This window comes from Schistocerca nitens, chromosome 1 (genome assembly GCF_023898315.1).
Source record: "Schistocerca nitens isolate TAMUIC-IGC-003100 chromosome 1, iqSchNite1.1, whole genome shotgun sequence".
NCBI classification, from domain to species: domain Eukaryota; kingdom Metazoa; phylum Arthropoda; class Insecta; order Orthoptera; family Acrididae; genus Schistocerca; species Schistocerca nitens.
This window is the reverse complement of record NC_064614.1, coordinates 389,341,437-389,360,594: the sequence shown is the minus strand read 5'-3', so window position 1 is coordinate 389,360,594 and position 19,158 is coordinate 389,341,437. Positions and strand designations below refer to the sequence as shown.

Sequence of the window (19,158 nt, the reverse complement as noted above, 5' to 3'; positions counted from 1 at the left end):
TCAGTTCGAGAGCCATCAGTGTACACAAAGGCACTATCGCGAAGCACCGTGCGAAGATCGTGAAACTTACGGCGATAGAGCGAGGCTGGAGTAGTGTCTTTAGTAAGCGAATGAAGGCCAAGGTCAACAGCGGCCGCCACACGAAGCCAACGTGGTAAAGGGTTCACACCGATCGGGAAAGTGGCAGGTAGCGTGAAGTTAAGCTGCTGGAGCAACAGCCGAAAGTGAACTCCAGGAGTTAACAGAGAAGAGGGACGCTCCCCATACTGGCGTTGAAAGGAGTCATCGAAGAAAGAGGCATAGGACGGGTGGTCAGGCATGGCAGACAAACGGCATGCATCTCTGCTGAGGAGGAAGTCACGGCGGTATGACAGCGGGAGTTTGGCAGCTTCTGCATGCAGACTCTGAACTGGGCTAGTGAAAAAGGCGCCAGTGGCTAAACAGATGCCACGATGAACTGAGGAGGGTGGTCCGATCCGTTCCCCAGGACGTACCTCTGGGGACACGTAGGACATTGAGGGACCGGGTGGCCAGGTAAGACACGTGGGAGAATCAAGAAAGTTTTCTATCGAGCATGAGCCCTCGGAATTTCGTGGTTTCAAGGAAAGGTAGAGCAACAGGCCCAAGACGTAAAGACGATGGAAGAAAGCATTTGCGCCTCCAGAAATTCATACAAATGGTTTTGTCAGTGGAAAAGTGAAAGCCATTGTCAATGCTCGTACGGAACTTGGTAGATTAATCTGCCACGAGTAATGAGTATGATGGGCAAACATCTATTAGGCGCACTACGAATGTAGTGTTGTGGACATGTTGGGAATGTGGATCTCACGGGGAGCGTGCAAGGGATAAGTCCCTGCAGACGCACTATCCTCTGTGCCCGCGGTGGCTCAGATGGATAGAGCGTCTGCCATGTAAGCAGGAGATCCCGGGTTCGAGTCCCGGTCGGGGCACACATTTTCAACATGTCCCCAATGAAGTGTATCAACGCCTGCTTGCAGCTAGGGTGTCCATTTAATTATCATTTGAATGCTCAATGAGTAACGACGATCGAGACATCGCTGAAGACGCCGCTCAATGAGACGTCCGTGGAGAACTGCAGTGGATCCGCCTTGATGCAAATATCTTTTTTGTTCACAATTTCCCAAACTAGTTTCGGCGAAATACTGTGATCTTCAGTAGGTTTCTTTTATAAAAGATGTGAATGAAAGTCGTTACACTACATTACGATATCATCCATTGCAGTTCTCCACGGACGTCTCATTGAGCGGCGTCTTCAGCGATGTCTCGATCGTCGTTACTCATTGAGCATTCAAATGATAATTAAATGGACACCCTAGCTGCAAGCAGCTTAAGACTCAACAAGGAGTCCACACAATACTAGCTGTAGTTTATACGTAGCTATATCAAGATCGTTTTCCCGAAGATATGTGATCTTTTCAATGAGTATCTGAGCAAAACACAAGCATAATAAAATTCGCAAAGAAGCTATGAACAAATAAATCTTATATTACTTTATACTCAAAGATTGAAAGTATAAGTGTGTACAGGACAGAAACGGAACACAAGTGAGCACTGAATATATATATATATATATATATATATATATTCTGTCCTGAACACACTTATACTTTGACAGGACAGAAACGGAACACAAGTGAGCACTGAATATATATATATATATATATATATATATATATATATATATATATATATATATATTCTGTCCTGAACACACTTATACTTTCAATCTTTGAGTATAAAGTAATATAAGATTTATTTGTTCATAGCTTCTTTGCGAATTTTATTATGCTTGTGTTTTGCTCAGATACTCATTGAAAAGATCACATATCTTCGGGAAAACAATCTTGATATAGCTACGTATAAACTACAGCTAGTATTGTGTGGACTCCTTGTTGAGTCTTAAGTTCTCGGAGAACAGCCTAGCGAAACGAAAGCCGGTTCATAACGAACTCTAAAATAAATATTATTGTGGATCGTCAACACTGTGTATTTAAGTTTTTAACAAATTTAAATTTTTTGAATTTTTTATACCACGCTTTCAGCAGATAGTGCCCTTACCAAGTAAGCTATCTGGGCATGACACAGCACCCACTCTCACGGCTTTTCTTCCGTATGCAAGGTGGAGAGAAGTACTGGCGGAAATAAAGGTGAGTCGCTGGGTAGTTCACTTGGTAAGGGCACTATTTGCTAAAAGCAAGGTATCGGATTTGAACGTCCGCAGCTAGTGGTCTCGTGGTCGCGTTCTCGCTTCCCGAACACGGGGTCCTGGGTTCGATTTCCGGTGGGGTCTGGGATTTTCACCTGCCTCGAAATGAATGAGTGTTTTTGTTGTCATCATCATTCATAAAAATGGCGACATTGGTCTGAACAAAGGTTGGGCATTTATACGGGCACTGATAACAGCGCAGTTGAGTGCCCCACAAACCAAAAATCATAGTCATCATCGGATTTGAACACCGGCCCGACACACAGTTTTAATCTGCCTGGAAGTTTCATTACAAGAAGCAACGCGACAGCTGATACGCTACTGTCTAATCGAAAGCTCTAGTAGTGTAATAGAGCACCTTCTATATATAGCAATAGTCGTAAAAGATGCTTATAGACTTGGGCCAGCTATTAAGTCGACGATAGGGCCATTAGAGACGGAACATTAGCTCAATAGGTCAAGGCATGTTGGTGGAACTCAGCCGTCATCTCCTTGATGGAAATGTACCGCCATTCGACTCAGGTGATCTCTGGGAACGCACGGCCTACTAAAGACCTGATGACCACAATAGAAGTGTAGCGCCATCACTCCAGGAAACCTGCCCATTTGCCCATTGTTTCAAACACCGCGCCTTTTCGTATGGTCACGGTGTTCGCGTTAGGAAGACCAGAGCTAACACTTTCTGCAGGACAGCACATACTTGAGCAATTTATCACTGTAACTTGAACTCTTCCTTTTGTTAGTACGTGCCTGCGTAACGCGATGTAGGATAGTGGATCCGCCTTGATGCAAATATCTTTTTTGTTCACAATTTCCCAAACTAGTTTCGGCGAAATACTGTGATCTTCAGTAGGTTTCTTTTATAAAAGATGTGAATGAAAGTCGTTACACTACATTACGAAAAACGCTTTTACACGTAGTACTGTTGGTTCAAGATACATGCGTGAATAATCTTATAGAACCTCTTTATTTTATAGACACTGGGTATTTCTACGTAGGTTGTAGTTTGTCGGTGTGCACCATATCATCTGAAGCGAAATGAGCTGCTGTCGTTAACAAATATGAATACAGAACTTCAGATATGTCTGTGTTATGAAAATGGACTCTGCAGCTGTACTGCGAGACAATTTCGGGGAGCACTAGACTGTGACGTATTCTATTGTGTGCTAACTTTAGTTGGTCGATTTTAGGAGCAAATAAAGTTGATTGAATAAAGTGAGCACACGACAGAATCCTTTATAATCTCGTGTCAACAAAAATTCTCACACAATACAGCCGCAGATTTCATTTCCATAACACAGACGATTTTAAGTTCATATCTTTGTATTTATTAATGACAGCTGTTCAAGTCACATGACATGCCGTATACCGAAAAACCATAACAAACGTAGATGTATGCAGTGACTATAAAGTACAAGGTGTTAACAGATTATGTAAATCTTCAGACCCGTTGTCACTGAAGGTAAAATCTTCTGGGTTGTTAGGCCACGTCATATTTCTTCTATACGATCGGCCTTTCGACCCTTTTGCTGGCATCTTCTTCAGGATCTTATTGTGTCCAAGGCTGATTGAACATTGAGACTAGCTTCCCGTTCTCTAATAAAGAGGGAGTTTTCTCGCGCTTATGATGGAGTAGTAGGGTAATTGGGTAAAATTCCTTTGGTCACCTATGATGGATCATCGTCATTGGGTATTAAGTGAAGTTTTCCCACACTAATGCTAAAGAACTGGGACTGTTGACTAAAATTCTTGTGGCTACCATCGTCGTTGCACAGAAAGAAATCTTTTCCGCACTTATGATGGTGAAGAGGTATTGGCTAAAATTCTTCCTGCTCCTATTGGTGGAACACTGTCTTTGGAGAGAAGCGAAACAGGCAAAGCATGAGATGTTTATCAAAAATACTACTCTTCGCAGAGGTGGCTTCCTCGACATTGTTTTTATTGCTCGCGCACCGCAGCCTCAATGGCGAGGAGCTACGAAGCCGGAAGCCAGTAGCCCTCCTATATACACTCCTGGAAATTGAAATAAGAACACCGTGAATTCATTGTCCCAGGAAGGGGAAACTTTATTGACACATTCCTGGGGTCAGATACATCACATGATCACACTGACAGAACCACAGGCACATAGACACAGGCAACAGAGCATGCACAATGTCGGCACTAGTACAGTGTATATCCACCTTTCGCAGCAATGCAGGCTGCTATTCTCCCATGGAGACGATCGTAGAGATGCTGGATGTAGTCCTGTGGAACGGCTTGCCATGCCATTTCCACCTGGCGCCTCAGTTGGACCAGCGTTCGTGCTGGACGTGCAGACCGCGTGAGACGACGCTTCATCCAGTCCCAAACATGCTCAATGGGGGACAGATCCGGAGATCTTGCTGGCCAGGGTAGTTGACTTACACCTTCTAGAGCACGTTGGGTGGCACGGGATACATGCGGACGTGCATTGTCCTTTTGGAACAACAAGTTCCCTTGCCGGTCTAAGAATGGTAGAACGATGGGTTCGATGACGGTTTGGATGTACCGTGCACTATTCAGTGTCCCCTCGACGATCACCAGTGGTGTACGGCCATTGTAGGAGATCGCTCCCCACACCATGATGCCGGGTGTTGGCCCTGTGTGCCTCGGTCGTATGCAGTCCTGATTGTGGCGCTCACCTGCACGGCGCCAAACACGCATACGACCATCATTGGCACCAAGGCAGAAGCGACTCTCATCGCTGAAGACGACACGTCTCCATTCGTCCCTCCATTCACGCCTGTCGCGACACCACTGGAGGCGGGCTGCACGATGTTGGGGCGTGAGCGGAAGACGGCCTAACGGTGTGCGGGACCGTAGCCCAGCTTCATGGAGACGGTTGCGAATGGTCCTCGCCGATACCCCAGGAGCAACAGTGTCCCTAATTTGCTGGGAAGTGGCGGTGCGGTCCCCTACGGCACTGCGTAGGATCCTACGGTCTTGGCGTGCATCCGTGCGTCGCTGCGGTCCGGTCCCAGGTCGACGGGCACGTGCACCTTCCGCCGACCACTGGCGACAACATCGATGTACTGTGGAGACCTCACGCCCCACGTGTTGAGCAATTCGGCGGTACGTCCACCCGGCCTCCCGCATGCCCACTATACGCCCTCGCTCAAAGTCCGTCAACTGCACATACGGTTCACGTCCACGCTGTCGCGGCATGCTACCAGTGTTAAAGACTGCGATGGAGCTCCGTATGTCACGGCAAACTGGCTGACACTGACGGCGGCGGTGCACAAATGCTGCGCAGCTAGCGCCATTCGACGGCCAACACCGCGGTTCCTGGTGTGTCCGCTGTGCCGTGCGTGTGATCATTGCTTGTACAGCCGTCTCGCAGTGTCCGGAGCAAGTATGGTGGGTCTGACACACCGGTGTCAATGTGTTCTTTTTTCCATTTCCAGGAGTGTATTAAGGTTACATGCGTTCCTAGAAATTTCAATCGCTTCTTGGACTTTTCTTCTATAAATGATGATTTCCTTAGGCAGCACACGTACGTTATTGAAATCAGCCTCCAAGTCACAGTTTTCGTGATGTTCCGCTGCTGCACATATCACACATCGTTTTTGCCGCGTGTGGCGTTCATGTTACTTAATACATTATTTAACATTCCGTCCCATTTCGCCGCTATATACCTTGTGCAGTCACACGTCATTTCATAGACGCCCGCAGTGTACAGATAATCAGGTGCATCCGTTTTGAATTGCAAAAAGTCTTATTTTTTTGTGACTGAAGAAAGAAGTCGGAATACCATTTTCTCGTAGAAATCTGCCTTTGCGATCAGTGACCCAGAAACAAACCGTAGTTTAACAGTGTCAGATGGCAGTTCCTTGTAATTCCTATAGGCATAATTAATATTTCGCTTAAAAGCGCTGTCCATGGACAAACTATCATAGGCATGATAGTAAAGGCAGTGCTTGGTTCTGGGCTGGGCATGCAAAATGGCATCTAAATACCTATTTGTATTAGTAGGCTTTATATACTCTCAGTATCCTGGAGTGTGGCCATATATATACCAATACCTCCAAGAACGGGAGACCGACTTCACTCTCAACCTCCAAGGTAAAGTTGATTTTAGGGTGAATCTCATTTTTTAAAAAAAACGTGGAACCCATGAAGCTCCTCTTCGCTGTGTGGCTACGTAACAAATGTGTCATCCACATAGCGGAGCCAATATGAAACGTTTGTTCTGGGGTTACTGACCACAAAAGCGAAATTCTACGGGAAAATGGTATTCCGACCTCGTTCTTCAGTCATAACGAAACAAAACACTTTATTCCATTGCAAAACAGATGCGCCTGGTTAACTCCAAACTGCGGGTGTATATGAAATGACGTGTGGCTGCGGGAAAAACGTGTAGAGGCAAAGAAGACGGTATTAAGTAAGTCGAACGCCAAACGCGGCTAAAACAAAGTGTGGAATCTGCGGTAGCGGAACATCACGAGAACTGTGCTCTTGACACTGATTTCAATAACGTGAGCCTGCTGGCTAAGGAGCTATCATTTATAGAAGAAAAGTCTGAGAATCGATTGAAATTTCCAAGAACGCATGTTGCTTTAATAGAGAGCTGAGTTATACGTTTCTCGCTTTGTGGCTCCCCGCCATCAAGAAAATGAATTCGTAGCCGTGGTGTGCGAACAATAAAACAGAGCCCAGAGAACCATCTCTGCGGACAATATTTCTGATAAACGTTCCCCTCTCTTGCTCTGCTTGTTTCTCTTCCATCCCAGGACGGTGGCCCACCAGTAACTTCAGAAATAATATTAACCAATACCTCTTCTCCAGCATAAGTGCAGGAAGAATCCCTTTCTGTACAGTGAAGACGGCCCACCAATGGTAGCCACAAGAAATTTAACCAGTAACCGCACCTCTTCAGCATTACTGCGTGAATAGTTCACTTACCATTGAATGACGATGGCTCATCAATTGTAGCCTCAGCAATTTTCCAGCTTAAGCGCGGGAAAAATCCTGCTTTATGAGTAAACGGGACACTAGTCTCTGACTGTGATAAGTCAGCCGTGGACACCACAACATACAGAGGAAGAACCTAGTAGCCGGCCGCTGTGACCGAGCGGTTCTAGGCGCTTCAGTCTGGAACCGCGCGACCGCTACGGTCGCAGGTTCGAATCCTGCTTCGGGCACGGATATGTGTGATGTCCTTAGGTTAGTTAGGTTTAAGTAATTCTAAGTTCTAGGGGACTGATGACCTCAGAAGTTGAGTCCCATAGTGCTCAGAGCCATTTGAACCCATGAAGATCCCCGCAGATGATTCCAAACGTGAATCGTATAGAAGAAATATGATGCGGCTTAGCAACACAGTTGCTTTTACTATAAGATTACTCGCAGATGTTATCTGGAACCAAGCATTACAACATGTAATAAGGTATTTCGTAATGTATAGCGATATTAACTTTAATGCTTTAGAATAAAGAAAATCACTGTAGAAGCAGGTATTTCGCCGAAACTAGTTTGGGGAGTTGAGAGCAAAAAGTGTTTGTATCAAGGCACCAATAGATGGCAGTCGACAGTGAGATTCTCGAAGGCGCACGCTCATCGGTATTCTGGCGGCGCGGCCGAATGCCCTGGTGGTCCGAGGCCCAAAGGCGCCGGCCGATGCAGACCCGGATTGGCGCCGGCAGCTCGTAACGTAGCTCGCGCGCCGCTATCTGCCTCGCCGCGGTCTGCGTTCGGTGTGCTCGACGTCTCACTCAGACAGCGCGACGTCACGGCAGGAACCGCCCGTCCACGTGGTTGCGCTAGCGTGGGGAATGTGCCAGCCGCGGGAAGCAGCCGAGGACAAAACAGAAAAGCCAACTGAAGAAGAAATACCCGTTGCAGACTGAAGAACTGTAGCCCCAAGCTTATTATATTGGTTACACGCTAAAGCCCTACGAAACGGTATTATATTCCTCAATGAAATATGATTTTCTACATTTTTATGTATCTCGACCTTCATTATAACTCATCTACTCTCCTTGTGATCATCAATTTCCCTCAGCTAACCGGAAGTACTAACATGTCTTTGACCATCGTCTGTGCATGTCTATAAATTGACGGAGTAATTATTTCTTGAAATAAAAAACAAAAAAATTATAATTAATTCCGAAAGAGAGAAAAAAGCATTTGTGTCATAACAAGACAAAGACCTCTTTATGATCGTTATTCCTTAATGCGGGTGAATTCCACTGGTTTCCGAATCAGAGTCTGTCTCCATTAGCTACTTATCAGTTTTAAATGCAGGAAATCTGTTCTCTCTCTGCCACTGGGACATAGTAAAGCAAACTTCTTTTGACACAAGTAATACTCCCTGTATTTCTGGTTGTTCAGCAATTTGCACCTTTCAAAAGGTTTGTATTAAATTTCTGATTTTATAGGTCCAAAATGTGCAAATGTGTTTGAATTCATAAGGGACCAAACTGCCGAGGTCATCAGTCGCTAGACCTACGCACTACTTGAACTAACCTATGCTAAGAATACCACACACACACACCCCTGCCCGAGGGAAGACTCGAACCTCCGGCGGGAGGGGCCGCGCAATCAGTGACATGGCGCTTCTAACCGCGGGGCCACTCTGCGCGGCTATAGGTCCAAAGTAATTAGGAGTTTGCTTCTGTATTTTCGGTCTCCTATCACAAAATGATATCCTCAGTTGTAGTCAGTCTCTGATGTGAATGTAGGCAAACGGAATAACTTTTAAATAATATCCAAAATTACGCCGAAGTGACGTCGTTACAAAGATATTTATATTTAGTAAGGTGTTAACGAAAGGTTTGACAAATATCGTATAGCTGTAATAACAGTTTAATGGGAGCCACGATACGAACCCTTTGGCAAAATACAATACAACAAGTAGACGACTGGGACGATTCTACTGTGCATTCCATCACTGATTATTAACGATGTATTGTAATGTAAAGTGGAGTGTTGCAATAGCGCTGCGTTAGACTGCGGCGCAGATGGTGGGTAGCAAATACAGGCGGGGTTTCTTCATGTAATAGCCTTCTATTGGTCCTTCACCTGAGTGGTGTGTGAGCATCAATTCTGAGGGTAACAAAATGGCTCTGAGCACTATGGGAATTAACTTCTAAGGTCATCAGTCCCCTAGAACTTAGAACTACTTAAACCTAACTAACTTAAGGACACCACACACTTCCATGCCCGAGGCAGGATTCGAACCTGCGACCGTAGCGGCCGCGCGGTTCCAGACTGTAGCGCCTTTAACCGCTTGGCCACCCCGGCCGGCTCATGGTAACATATTCACATTATCGTCTTGTTAAAATTTCTTTCCTTTGAAGGTAGCAAATCGTCAAATATGGCGAAGTTCTTTAAACACAATGGACAATGAGACAATGATTTTCCACACATGATTTCATCAGGTAAAACATATCTACAACAACAATACACCTGCTTGGCATTGGGCAAGTACAGACTTGAAAACGGAAGGAAGAAAGATTAAACTCTAGTCACTATGCCATCTCCCTCGCTATTGGAAGCTGAAGCGAACGCGGCGGTCGCACCAGCTCAGTTGCAGTATAATTGAGAAAGGGATAGACCATCGTTTACTGAACAAAGCAGCCACGGAAAATGAGACGAATGGCAGAATTTCTAAATATGGTGAAATATGTGTACAAATGAGTGAAATACGTTAAATATTTGTGAAGTATATGACAAAGCCACGGTTCAAAAGCTCCTCCTAAACTACTGGGTCGATTTGAAGCAAAAGTGGTTCACATGTTATTATCTGGAAAGAAATACTGTGGGGATATGAACCAACAACCTCCTATTGTGGATGGTGTGATAACGTGGAGGGAGAAGGAGGAGGAGGATGTGGACAGACAGAGAGTGGGTTCAAATGGCTCCAAGCACTATGGGACCTTGTAATATTTCTGGCTTATTCAGCCAAAATATTAGGCTCCAGGAAGCTATTTCCAGGGCAGTGGAGATGCAAGAAGCATAGAGATGACGCACGGTGGGATGAGGTACCGGTGACAGATGTTAGATTCGGTACCATTCCCGTGAGAAAGACCGCCTGCATAATGCTGCTGCTCTGTGATTGGCTGCTGTGTTCGGCGGTAGGGCGCCATAACGTTAAACTTTAGTTGCTATTATTAATTAAACCTGTCATCCAAATTACTTCATTTTTTAAATGAACATCTCTCATCAGCCAGCTCTCAGTCAGTCATTTCAAAATTATTAAAATCAAAGTATTACTAAAACAAAAGACTGGCGATATTTCTGCCGATGCACTTCAGTGGCGTTCGGGTCACGCCTTGCTGGCTTGGCGCGCGAAGTGTCTCGGGCAGTCCGGCTCTCCAGTTCTGACCGTTCCAGTAGACAGACATGTTGTTTGTTATAGCAGTATTTGTTTCATGCAATTTTATTTACTACAGTTCCGACCGTCGCTAGGTACAGACATGTTGTCTGTAATAGTACTATTTGATTCATGTAATTTTATTCTCCAGTTCTAACGGTTCCAGTAGACAGACATGCTGTCTGTGGCAGGATGTATTTCATGTTATTTTAGCCAGATATAATGACTGTGGAAAGGTATGTTCAATACCTTGTGATCAAGAATAGTTTCTCGTGTCTATATCAATAAAAACGCGAGTGGCATCCCAAATGAGTTATAGTTTATTCGTAGCAGCAGTTCCTTGCGAAGTTAATTTCTGCCTCATGAAAAAGAATCCCACGACCTGCGTGCTGTTTTCTGCGCTGGGGACATCATCATCATGAAGACAGCAGGTTAGTGAAGTGTACAAGAACTTATGTATTCCACACAGGGCAGTGGAAACAACTAGGCACCTCACGTGTACTGCATGCACAGTACAAATGTGCTCAGTGACAAGTCATCTGCAGTAATGCAGAGGAGGTAAAGAAGGATGTAAGTATTAACACTATCTCACTTTTATTCCTTTTTCTTGCCGTAATCTAACATCTGAGGTCATCAGTCCCCTAGACTTAGAACTACTTAAACCTTACTAACCTAAGGACATCACACATAGCCATGCCCGAGGCAGAATTCGAACCTGCGACCGTAGTAGCAGCGCGGTTCCGGACTGAAGTGCCTAGAACCGCTCGGCCACAGCGGCCGGCATAGTGAGTGGGGAAGGAGGATATGGATACAGATATGCAGCAGGAGGAGATGGTATCATGATTAGGAGGGGCAAAGGAACAGAGAAAGGGAAGAGGAGGAGGTGGACAGAGATAGAAGGGGATGGAGCAGATGGAGACAGGAAGGAAATAGGAGGAGATGGGCAGAGAGAGAGAGAGAGGGGGGGGAGGAGGAGATGGAGGGAGTGAGGGGAAGAGAGACAGGCTGGACGAGATGGGTTCAAGAGTGGTGTGGGTGGAGAAGACGGACAGAGCGAGCAGGAGCGGATGGACAGAGAGAGTGATGAGGAACAGATGGACAGAGAGTGGGACAGGAGGAGACAAACAATGGGGTGGAGGAGGTGAACTGAGAGAGGGAGAAGACGGAGGTAAACAGAGAGGAGGGCGGAGGAAATGGACGAAGGGGAAGAGATGGGCTAATATAACTGGAATAAATACATACCCGGGCAAAGCCAGGTACTCAGCTAGTAATAAAAATAATTAAAAAAATGCATTTCCTGAGTTTTGTCAAATCAGTAGGGAATAACGATCACGTTATTAGCCTGTTTACGCAATAGCCTTACGCTGCGGCACTGGATCGCTCACTGTGTTACACTGATTTCACGCAGAGTTATCTGATATTACCTCACTCACAATAAACTCATCAAACAGAGAGAGAGAGAGAGAGAGAGCTTTTGATGTAACTGGAACACTAGTCAGAAATTCTAAGTAGCTGAAACGACAGCATTGTGTAGAAGTTAAATGGCTGCCTATACAGTAAATAACAAGCATTATGTTATAGTGACGGATTCGTAGGAACCGCGTCCAATCTCTGGGCCAGACAAACGATCAGCTGGTATCTGGCGATCTGCGACTCGGAGTTTCCTTGACCAGGTCCTGCGTTATCGGGCAGACTTCTCAGAAGAGCGACGCAAGCGGCACCAGGTGGTGCCGGCGGATAGAGAGTTTACTGCCGGCGTCAGCGTGTCGTGGCCCGCCTGCCGCCGCGCGCGTATCGACTGTGCAATCGACTCTGGCGGCTGGCGACTGGCGGCGCCCGCTATCTCCGGCGGCATCTGCCGTGTCAACACCGCCCCTGACCCCGGGACCGGGACACGGGCCCCGCCAGCGCCGCCCCGGACCAGCACGTCTTGCCACATCCCGCTAAGCTGGCGAGAAATGAGTTTTCTCTCGGGCCGATCTCTGCTCGGGCTCACGACCTACACTGATGACTGACCAAGCTTCCGCGTGTTACCCTGCTTCAAAATCTTACTTTTAGGTTCAAATGGCTCTGAGCACTATGGGGCTCAACAGCTTAGGTCATCAGTCCCGTAGACTTAGAACTACTTAAACCTAACTAACCTAAGGACTTCACACACATCCATGCCCGAGGCAGGATTCGAACCTGCGACCATAGCGGTCGCGCTGTTCCAGACTGAAGCGCTTAGAACCGCGCGGCCACCACGGCCGGCTACTTTTAGGCGAACAAGTATTCACGGGAACGCGCGTACAGCGGACGTCCCCTCGGCTTCCAAAAAAATATCTCAGAATTAAATTGTGCAGGCAACCACAGGCGCGCAGTAACGACAAATAGATCCGAAGTTGGAAACAGACTCAGCAGTGAGCATAATGGGATGTAAACACATCGGGAAAACATTTAGGTAATCCAAGAAGAAACCTCGCTAATACCGTGTAACACCGCCCCTAGCCTTGATTCTTTCTGGCTTCAGCTCGTCGATGAAAGGAGTGCACAAGTTCCTTCGGGTGGGCGTATACCATATCCAACTGAAATCACACACTGATAATTAGGCGCAGTAGAACTACCACACTGTGGGGCTGCTAACTACTATGTTTCATCCACTGTTCCACATAGTAATAATCATTTTCTACGAGATTAAGATCGGTTGACTCTTGAGTGCCACTCCAGGGCAATAGGACGCCTGACTTTTCGCCAAACAAAGGACGTAAATGTGCAGCCCTGCGAACGCGACTGTTGTCATTTTGGAAGACGGGAGTGTTCACAGCGTACTCACACTTGGTCACCGACAAGTTTGAAATAAACGTCCTGGTCCATGTCAAGTCGCGGTACGTCTTCGCTGATATTCGGTGCTCAGTTCAAAGAGGGACTGATCACTGAACACAATTCTACTCCAGTGAATGACATTTCAGGCCGAAGACGTGTATGAAGACGCCCCGTACAGCGGTGACCCATTTCTATTCTTTTTCTTTGGTTGTCATCCGCAGCGACCTTGCAGCACAGCGGTACGTCGACAATATTCTACGCTCCGTTTTCTTGCCCTTTAAGGAGAGCCAACCTGGGCTTACATTTCAGCAAGATAACGCGTACCCGCACACTGCGAGAGTTTCCACTGCTTGTTCAAAAAATGGCTCTGCGCACTATGGGACTTAACTTCTGAGGTCATCAGTCCCCTAGAACTTAGAACTACTTCTACCTAAACCTAACTGACCTACGGACATCACACACATCCATGCCCGAGGCAGGATTCGAACCTGCGACCGTAGCGGTCTCGCGGTTCCAGACTGTAGCGCCTAGAACCGCACGGCCACCCCGGCCGGCCCACTGCTTGTCTTCATGTTCCCAAACACTGCCTTGGCCAGCAAGGTCGCCGGATCTCTCCCCAACTGAGAGCGTTTGGAGCACTATCGGCAGGCTCTCCAACCATCTCGGGATTCTGACGGTCTAACCCGCCAATTAGAAAGAGTTTGACACTATATCTCTCAGAAGGACGTCCAACAATTGCACCAATCAATGTCAAGCCGATAAATGCCTGCATAAGGATCAGAGGTAGACGAACGCATCTTTTACTTGCTCAATTTGCGAAGCTCTTTCCCTTGAATCAATTATCCCATTTTTCTGAAATGGTAATCATTTGTTTCTCTGTACATGTACATCACATCTACTCATTTCCGTCCCATCCGGATAGTTCCTTCGTGGTGCGTCGTTTATTTCATGTTACGGAGTAATTAAAAATTTCTGCAGGAAACCAACGGCACAAAATGAAGACGAAAACATATTTTTGCTGCTCTTGCAGCGATTTTCTGACGTGAAATAGAAAACAGATCATCTCAGCGACAGGCCTAATGCAACTGCCATGAGTTGCTTACACGGAGTATGATAAAACAACCTATAAAGGACAGGGCGAACGTGACGTGAAGCTAAAAAGCATTTGGATCATACAGAAGGTCATAACGATACCAAAAGGCAAAGGACACTCGTTGACAGATAGCTACAACCGTTCTGAATACATTAGAAAGAAATTCCGGGTGAAAATACAAGGAAAGTACTCTCAAAAACGGGTATTTTGAGGCATAATTTGTTGGCGAGGCGTGCCAGGAAAGGCGAGCCTCACATATCGGTGAACTGCCCCATAAACATTAACATCAGGGACGCTGTAGTTTTGACTGTATGCAGTAGGAGCGCTGTAGGTGCGTCACGTGACGAACTGGCCCCGACCTTAGATACGCAAATCACTCCCGCAGCTTACCAAAGGTTTCCCGTACCTGATCTAGATAGATTTTGTGGAGCATCCGATAGACACTTTGACCACTTGTGAAAGATAAATGAAAACATTGATCCTGAAGTACTCTTAAGTACCCTAACGGTTGATATGCGTCACGTAAAACATATAGCCCCTAATTCTGTAAAATTGGATGTCTATTTTCAAAGTAAAAGTTTTGTTATCCTGTGTGTAAGGTAAAATTCACTCCAGGTTTCTATCTTCTTTCATGCAAAATATTCAGTATTCCTGAAATAGGACGGAATCTTTTTTAAACACTCAGTTGTTTGTATGCAATTTCATGACATGAGGCTGAAGTCGGGAGTAATCTCAATGAATAGAATTTATCTAAAGGAGCAGTTGTTGACGTCCAAGCTTATTCTTTACTTATGGATCATTTTTCTCATATGCTGTGAAGTAATTATTACGGTATCTCTGGCTGCCTAGCTCAACAAATGGACATTTGGTTGGGTGAATTAAAATCACACCCTATGTGATCAAGAGTATCCAGACATCCCCAAAAACATACGTTTTTCATCTTAGGTGCATTGTGCTGCCACCTACAGCCCACTCCATATCAGCGACCTCAGTAGCCATTAGACATCGTGAGAGAGCAGAATGGGGCGCTCCGCGGAACTCACGGACTTCGAACGCGTTCAGGTGATAGATAGGGTGTCACTTGTGTCATATGTCTGTACGCGAGATTTCCATTCTCTTAAACATTCATAGGTCCACTATTTCCGATGTGATAGTGAAGTGGAAACGTGAAGGGACACGTACAGCACAAAAGCGTACAGGCCGACCCCATCTGTTGACTGACAGAGACCGCCGACAGTTGAAGAAATGGTTCAAATGGCTCTGAGCACTATGGGACTTAACGTCTATGGTCATCAGTCCCCTAGAACTTAGAACTACTTAAACCTAACTAACCTAAGGACAGCACACAACACCCAGCCATCACGAGGCGGAGAAAATCCCTGACCCCGCCGGGAATCGAACCCGGGAACCCGGGCGTGGGAAGCGAGAACGCTACCGCACGACCACGAGATGCGGGCGACAGTTGAAGAGGGTCGTAGTATGTAATAGGCAGATATGTATCCACACCATCACACAGGAATTCCAAACTGCACCAGGATCCACTGCAAGTACTATGACAGTTAGGTGGGAGGTGACAAAACTTGTATTTCATGGTCGAGTGGCTGCTCATAAGCCACACATCACGCCGGTAAATACCAAACGACTCCTCGCTTGGTGTAAGGAGCATAAACATTGGGCTATTGAACAGTGGGAAAACGTTGTGTGGAGGTACACAATGTGTCGATCCGATGGCAGGGTGTGGGTACGGCGAATGCCTGGTAAACGTCATCTGCCAGCTTGTGTAGTGCCAACAGTAAAATTCGGAGGCGGTGGTGTCATGGTATGGTCGTGTTTTTCTTGGCGGGGGCTTGCACCCCTTGTTGTTTTGCGTGGCACTATTACAGTACAGGCCTACATTGATGTTTTAAGCACTTTCTTGCTTCCCACTGTTGAAGAGGAATTCGGGGATGGCAACTGCACGTTTCAACATGATCGTGGACCTGTTCATAATGCACGGCCTGTAGCGGAGTGGTTACATGACAGTAACATCCCTGTAATGGACTGGCCTGCACAAAGTCCTGACCTGAATCCTACATAACACCTTAGGGATGTTTTGGGACGCCGACTTCGTGCCAGGCCTCACCGACCGACATCGATACTTCTTTTCAGTGCAGCACTCCGTGAAGCATGGGCTGCCATTCTCCAAGAAACCTTCCAACACCAGATTGAACGTATGCCTGCAAGAGTGGAAGCTATCATCAAGGCTAAGGGTGGACCAACACCATACTGAATTCCAGCATTACCGGCGGAGGGCTCCACGAAATTTTAAGTAATTTTCAGCCAGGTGTCCTGATACTTTTGATCACATAGTGTATGATATACGAGAAATGAAGAGTGCTAGAAATCTGAGCATTATACTTAGGCACGTGTGTGTGTGTGTGTGTGTGTGTGTGTGTGTGTGTGTGTGTGTGTGTGTGTGTGCGTGTGTGTGTGTGTGTGCGCGCGCATAGCTACAAACAATATTTTTATGAAAGAACGCTTCTATTTCTGGCGGGAGTTGTTTTAATTCAAGAGGGAAGATACTATATATACGGCAACCAAAAGGTCAGGTATATCAAAGGAATTAGATGTTACTGTAACATCATCGATCTATTCTTGACTGATATACGGCCGTCTGGAAAGAAAGGACGTGGTCACGTGTATGAATACGTGAACAGCTGCCTAAACGGTGTGGAGACCCACGACGCAATCTTTTCTGACTGTTCTTGCAAATCACGATGTTGTGTAAGCGGCGAAGCTTTCGCTCGTCGAAAAGAAACATAATGTATATGCGAGATTCTTAGCGCGCATGCGAAGCAGGTTCCTCTAAGCTTCCTGCAACGGACGGCGCAGACGTAAGCTACTTAGTCTCAGCGGATAAGGGCAGAAAGCCGCGTGTCGCGTTCCCGGCAGCGCTCTTTCTCTTTCCTTTGTGCACACGTTCTGTGACAGTTTGTGTTGCCCCGAACAGGTGCGTCTTACAGAACAACTTCATTTTTCTATCCAACTGACGCACAGGTGAAAGGTGGAATCGTACCTCACAAAAGTTTGCCTTTATGTGTATGCCCTTTAACAGGAGATTCACTTTATTCTTTTACGTGAGTAGCCAAACATGCTACGAATCCTAGTTTCCGAGAAAGTGCTAGACGCCAGGTAAAGCTGAAACTTTGAGGACCATTTCCCTCTTCACGGAGCAAAAGAATGGTTCAAATGGCTCTGAGCACTATGGGACTTAACTTCTGAGGGCATCAGTCCCCTAGAACTTAGAACTACTTAAACCTAACTTACCAAAGGACATCGCACACATCCATGACCGAGGCAGGATTCTAACCTGCGACCGTAGATGTCGCGCGGTTCCAGACTGTAGCGCCTAGAACCGCTCGGCCACCCCGGCCGGCTTCACGGAGCAAGAACGTGCTTCGACTTTACGCAACCCGCTAATTAGAACATACACAGGCACGTAAGTTTCAATTGACAGTACGTTTTTCGACAATTTCACACTGGAAAAGCTAAGGCTAACGTTGAGCCCGCATCTCGTGGTCGTGCGGTAGCGTTCTCGCTTCCCACGCCCGGGTTCCCGGGTTCGATTCCCGGCGGGGTCAGGGATTTTCTCTGCCTCGTGATGGCTGGGTGTTGTGTGATGTCCTTAGGTTAGTTAGGTTTAAGTAGTTCTAAGTTCTAGGGGACTGATGACCATAGCTGTTAAGTCCCATAGTGCTCAGAGCCATAAGGCTAACGTTGGGTTCGAAAGAAAAAATGACTTGAAACACGTGTTTTTTGTGGTAAGTTGGTCACTTTTCATGTAGATTGCAATTTCATCCAAAGGAGTCTTCTGCAGACCAAGATTGTCAACAGCAACGAGAAGAATACGCACACCAAATTTTCCCTCGAGATCGCTGTCCATCTGTTTAAGAAACAGTGCGCAATAAAATAGTGCAACCAATTCTGGACACTGTTACATTGCTGGAGTGCTTATCGAGTGCGCTTGTCATAAAAGTAATTGAATCATGATGCTAGGATCATAAGAAGTCGGCGGAGTTTACAGAAAAATCTAAGATATATTGTCAAGGAATTGGAGTTGGGTGAGATGGAAGAAAACTGTTCTTGAGAAACCATGTTGGGTAGATTCTGAGAACTAGTATATGAGATAGAGTATCTTTTTTTACTAAAAATCTGTTACTGTGCTGACGTATAGTAAATTACAAAGTTGCAAAAATGTTAATGTAAAGCCTATCCATTATCAAGACATGACAAATGATTTACATTAAACAATGAATTGAGGGACGGCTTAAGACAGGCCCTCATAGCCTCACTAGTGCCAGTACCTCTCTAGTGCATTCCAAGTTTCACAGAAGTTCTCCTGCAAAAGCTGCGGAACTAGCGCTATGAAAGACTCGTTCTGGAATTCCGTAGACTGCACTGCCTCATCATAAGTATATGGACACACCTATGTAACGTGGAACTGACCACTAGATGTCACAAAAGGCGGACCCATCATTGTAAAAGGAGGCGGGAAAGTCGGTAGAGAAGCAGTAACAACACCAATATTCAAGAAAGGTAGTAGGAGTAATCCACTAAATTACAGGTCCATTTCGTTCTATATGCAGCAGGATTTTGGAACAAATATTGTGTTCGAACATTATAAATTACCTCGAAGAAAACGATCTATTGACACACTGTCACCAC

At 46.1% G+C, this 19,158-nt stretch overlaps 1 protein-coding gene and 1 non-coding gene across 2 annotated transcripts in view; one reads left to right on the top strand and one right to left on the bottom strand.

Annotated features, from left to right (window-relative positions):
* LOC126249312 (uncharacterized) overlaps positions 1 to 19,158 on the bottom strand; it is a 448,424-nt gene that overhangs the window by 317,789 nt on the left and 111,477 nt on the right. The gene's annotated exons all lie outside the window — the stretch shown is intronic.
* On the top strand, positions 876 to 950 carry Trnat-ugu (transfer RNA threonine (anticodon UGU)). The gene has a single exon. It is a non-coding gene; the product is annotated as a tRNA-Thr (tRNA).